This window comes from Medicago sativa, chromosome 3 (assembly GCF_051527215.1).
Source record: "Medicago sativa cultivar Bolivia chromosome 3, Bolivia_mono, whole genome shotgun sequence".
NCBI classification, from domain to species: domain Eukaryota; kingdom Viridiplantae; phylum Streptophyta; class Magnoliopsida; order Fabales; family Fabaceae; genus Medicago; species Medicago sativa.
In genome coordinates this window covers 37,733,027-37,738,725 of record NC_140751.1, presented here as the reverse complement: position 1 = coordinate 37,738,725, position 5,699 = coordinate 37,733,027, and the positions used below count along the sequence as shown (strand labels likewise).

At 33.8% G+C, this 5,699-nt stretch overlaps 1 long non-coding RNA gene across 1 annotated transcript; it reads left to right on the top strand.

The window, feature by feature from the left end:
• The first annotated feature begins 1,056 nt into the window (after positions 1-1,056).
• On the top strand, positions 1,057-1,676 carry LOC146937477 (uncharacterized). Its single transcript, XR_015033282.1, has 2 exons — positions 1,057-1,211; positions 1,316-1,676. It is a non-coding gene; the product is annotated as an uncharacterized LOC146937477 (long non-coding RNA).
• The last annotated feature ends 4,023 nt before the right edge of the window (positions 1,677-5,699 follow it).

Below are 5,699 nucleotides of genomic sequence, written 5' to 3'. Positions count from 1 at the left end.
ATCAGAACCATAAATGATTTTTTTTATATAATGTATTCTTAAAACCTATTCTAAAAAGGTGTTCTGTAGGTTTCCTCAAAATTAGGGACCAAGCTTTTCTTTTTTTGTCTTAAACTTCGACAAAAATAACATTATGTTTGGTATTCACCTAAAATATTTCTGAAATTCATTATAAATTTTGTCTTTGATTGTTATTTTTATAGGAATGTTTCATCTAGATAATTTTTTTTTTAGAAATGTCAAATTTTAAATATAATCGGTGTTTGCGCTTCTTTTTCTTCTTATCATTCCTTGTGGGCTTTCAACAGTCTATGTTTTTTACTTATGTGATGACCATTTCAGCTACACACTCAAAGACATTTATCAAATTAAAAATTTAAATTCCTCCCTTAAATATTTTTAATTATCATCAATTAAGGGCTAAAATCCCAATTTTTTTCTTAATAAGTAGATTATGCAAAGACATACTTCAACAATTTATTGAAAGTAAAGAGAAAAAGAAAAAAGAGCAACAAAGTTGGGAGACCAAACCAAAACCCAACGAAGGAAAAAAGAAACAATATAAATAACTTATAATATGTAAGTTCTCTGATAAATGAGTGGTAGTTAAGGAAAAATTCTTATAACACTTGTTGAATCCATGATCAAAATTTTCTTAGTTGGCGGGAAAAAAAGTATAATATGATATGTGCCTCTGCACTTTTGGTATTTGTTTAAACAAAGAACTCCCTTTTTTTTCTTGTGTTGGATAACACACAATTTCTTCCATCACTTGTTCCGCCTCTTAACATCATTAAGAGGTGTATGATATGAATAAATTTTTACCTTATAATTTTGTCCAAAAAATTAATTATTTTATGGTAATTTCAATTTATAAATAAATGTGCTGCCACCTCTTCAATACATTAGAATTTCTACAACAATTTTTTGGTTTATGTAATATTTTAAATTCTTTCGATTTTTGAAATTTTCCCTTGTTCATTATGAAAAGATGAAAGAGAAATAAAAAAGTATAATAAAATTATTATAAATAATATACAAGTTTGTTTTCATAGAGACAATTAAATAAAGTTCCAAATTCACGATTTGTTTCTTACAACTCTAAAAGGGCTAAGATCTGTTAAGAACTCATAGAACTATGGCTCAAATTTCTACATTTGTTTACGCTTTGATAATCTTCTTTTCTTTAATTCTTGTTGTAACCAATGCCGGTAAGCCAATTCTTTGCACCATTTTTTATTTTATTTTGTATATCATACACACACTATTTGATCACTTATTATTGACTATCATTTATTCTTATATGATATCGCAGGTATGTTTGTCTGCCAAGTTGACATTGATTGTCCAACAGTATTTTGCACCCGCAAACAAAGAGCGAAATGCATTAATCGTATGTGTGAGTGTATCTAAGAGTAATAATTAAATTGAAAAATAACGTATTGCTACTTATAAGCATATGATTTTATTTTTATGTAATAAAGTTGGTGATTTTAATTTCCAACAAAATATCGTTTATGTTTCTTTGATATTTAATTTTCTTTGACAAGCTGAAATTCATATAATTATATTATAAACGTGTTGTTACATTTATTTTCACAAATAAGATATTGAAAACAATATCCTTGATCTAGAATTGTACAACTTCTTTAATAAATAAAGTCAATGTTTAAATATATTTAGTAGTTATTTTTCCCTTTCTGCATTTAGAATAAGATTGCCAACTTATATAAACTTTATAAATAGTACTATATATTTCGAGAATCCTTGAAATATCAAAACTAAATGATTCAAAATAAGTTTATGTTAAAATTGTCATTTGTATGCCAAAACCACACTTACAGTAAGTGTTTATACTCTTCATTTTTAAGATGCCTGAAATGAATAGACATATGAAATATATCGCAAAAGTTATAATAAAGTAAAAGCATACTAAGTAAATATATCACCATATAAAAATAAAAATCCACAAATAGGTTTTATAACCAAAGAAAAAGTACTAAAAAACCTCCTCGATGTAAGAAATCTTAAATATTAGTGTACATCATCTAAAATATGATATATTAACTAAGGGTGTTGTAGAAAATAATATGGGTGATATTGTGATATATTATTATGAATGGAAAAGGGGCTCCTTTTATAGGAGAGATTACAATGAGACAACTCGTTTATTTTAGTAGTGATATAAAGACAAATAAATAACCACAAATAGGATAATGATATAAAGGAAATAATATATTTCAACAATCTCCCTCAAGTTGATGCATAGATATCTATCATTTGTTGATCAAGTATTCAAATGTTGTCCTTCCCAAGTTCTTGGTTAATATGTCACCTGTCTATTGATTACAAGGAACAAATTGCTAGCAGAGAATACCATAATCTATCTTCTCTTTGAAGAAATGATGATTGATCTCAATATACTTTGCCCGATCATGTTGAACAAGATTGTGAGTTGTGCTTGTAGTGACCTTGCTATCACAATACAACTTAAATGGAAGTTCTACAGCTATCTTTAGTTCCCTCAAAACTTTGAGAATCCACGTACCTTCACAAATACCTTGAGACATTGCTCTAAACTCAAAACACTACTTCCTGCAACCATTCCTTGTTTTTGTAATATCCCGCCTGTCAGTATCAGAACTGTATCAGTCGATCGTCCCAGAGAACTTATTTTGAAAAGAAAGTTTAATGGATAACATTTATTACGTAATATCAGCTCATTACGGATTAAGTATCAGAGACGGTTTTAGCACGCTTAAGGCAAGGGCAACTTGGTAATTTCACAAGAGGAAGATATTTATTTGGTGAAGGACCAAAAATATCTCATTTTCCTTCTTTCCTTTCTCTCTCTTGGTTAGAGAAAGACTTTGAGCTCTCTCTTCTCTCTTCTCCATCGATCTCCCTCCTTCTCCTCACCTCACAACTTCATCAAAAGTACTTCCTCTTATGGCATGCTCCTAGATTATGTTTCTCATCATCTCTTAAGCTTGGAGTTTTGTTTGATTCCTCTTTTCTATCTTTAAAGAATGGATTCAAAGTTAGGGTTTCGATCAAGTTGGAAGTTGAAGCATGTTTTGGTGTAAGCTATGGTTTATTCATGGTTAAGAAACAAAGAGGAAGATGATTGAAGATTGATTGGTGAGCTAAGGCCATGGATGTGAACAAATCAAGAACTAGGGTTTGTTGAATAAAGCTTTGGGTTGGATTTGAGATGAGCTAGCAAGGATGAAGATGTTATGGATTGCAATAAAATAACAAGAGTGAGATGGTTTGATCAAGAAAGCAATAAGGACCAAAGCTAGGGTTTTGAGGCATGAAGTGAAGTTGATGCTTGGAAGCTTTTGGGAATCAAGTGTAATCTTTTAGGTCAGTTCCTTAGATAGTTTCCCACCCTTTGGGATTATGTGATTCTCTTGTAAGAATATTATGCATTCTAAGGTTTTAAAATATAAGATTAGTTGCCCTTTTCTTACCATGCTTGCCATACTTGTGTACACTTGTTCCATGACTGTTTTTACAGGTTTCTAATGATCCTAAGGGTCACATAGCACTTGGAGATGCTTGGTTTGAGGTTTTTAAGTCAAAAATATCAATTTTGAGGTTGCAGGACTGTCACAGCTCGCCATGGCGAGCAAATGGCTCGCGAGGCGAGCTAGAGGGCCGAACAGGGGGTCCTGCTCGCCCCCAACTCGCAGCTGCGAGCTGTTGCTCGCCTCCCCAGTAATTCTACTCGCCTAGGCGAGCAACACAGTGGGGAAACCCATTGTTTTGTTCGCCTCAGGTCGTTTCGGCGTTTCGCGAGCGGTTTTTCTTGTGCAGTCTTTTTAAGAGAAGTAAACCCCTCCAACCAAGATCCTAATTGTTAAAGTTTAAAAAGGAGACTTTCTTATAAATGAAACAAGTATTCGGCAAGTAGGGTAAAGCATGGTAAACGAGAGATAGTACAAAAGAATCGGGTAGCAAGATAAGCATTCGGGAAGGGAATGAAGTAAAGCCTTGACATAGCTTGTCAAGAAATAGAATAGAAGGCTAGAAATTAGTAGTATGCTTGATAAGTGTGATGCGATATAAGTATTATAAGTATTGACTTCGCATAGAAGCAAGTGCCATACGAGTATGGCAAGACGTGAATTGATTAGATGTCTCTTCACATAGAAAGTTAAGCAAGCATATAGTTTACCTCTAGTGGGATCATTTAAGGATCCGAGGTACAAGAAATAGTATATATAGATTTAATACTCATGCATTCATAGACTAAAGACTTTAATAAAGCTGTGAAGCGATTAGATATCTATTCACATATAAAGCTTTAGCAAGATGTAGTGGTCGTGTCCCTTGTGGCTCACACTAGGTTGGCGCAGGGGGTTTCCACCAGGGTAAATGGGGTTAGCCGTAAGGATCCCGCACGTCACTGCAGGAGTGCCGTTGGTTATTCCTTAGATAGGTTCCATCGGTTAGATAGGGATTGCGCTCGGGGTTACTCCACTCGTGGCTTTCCGTAAAATGAACTCAGATTATAATTGTTTGTTAAACGCTAACTTAATGAACTTGACTATGCATATTTATTAGACATGTTTATGTTGTGTCATAGAGCCTTGGCATAGACTGTCAAGAACTAGAAAGAATAAGTAAGTAGAAAGTCAAGAGCTAGCAAGCTAGAAAGAGTCACTTTGGTGGTGAGATTAAGAAAGTTTTTAGATACAACTTATTCAAGTAAGCAAGTTAAGAGAGTTATACCGACAACGATCCTAGGTTTCCCCTAATCGTCCAGTTTAGAATTGTGTCATGACTTTAGCAAGTGAAGGCATTGATGCGTAAATCGTATCTTGGCATTGCGGTTTTAGTTTCCCCTTAGCCGCCATGGCACGTATAAGAAGAGAAGCCTATAACAAGTAAGGTAAGCCTATGACGGGTCTAGCATGCACTACCGTCTAGGGAAGCAAGACTCCACACACGTATAATCAACCGTCAGGTTGTATTGTAGACACGTGGCGACGATAGGTTTTCCCCTGAGGTTACCTATAGCCTAGGGTTAGGTGCAACTCACTGAGACATTATGTCTCATCCCAATCCTTATTTGTTTCAGATATCGGGATGGTTTGCAAGCTAGTAGCCGAGTGGATGCTGCGACAAGTGTTGGATCGTACCCGATGTCGGATGATGTGGATCTTCAAGGATGTATACATTATGTATTAGGAAAGTTTAAGATGTAATCTCTTGTACGAACGCATGTTGTTGTATAAACATTCATTTGAAGTTTTATTGTTGTAAATTTTAATGTATCCAACACTAAAGATAACACATGTGCTAGACTTTCTAGATACGTCTAGTATGGGTGTTACAGTTTTTTACTTCTTCAAGTCACTAGGTTCCACCCACTCATATTTCAAGAACTTGAAGTTGACTTTCTATCTATAATATATCCTACCCAATTTGCATCAGTGGATATTTCCACATTTTTATCATTGATCTTCTTGAAGTATAAACCTTTTCTAGGAATTGCTTTCAAGCAACTCAATATTCGGCACACAACTTCAAGATGTTCTTCAAATAGGACATGCATGAACTGACTAACAACACTAGAAAAGAAAGCAATGTTAGAAATAGTATGAGAAAAATATATATGTTTTCCAGCTAACCTATGATAACTTCCAATGTCAACTCGGGTGTCTCCTTTCTCCCAAAGTTTATCATTT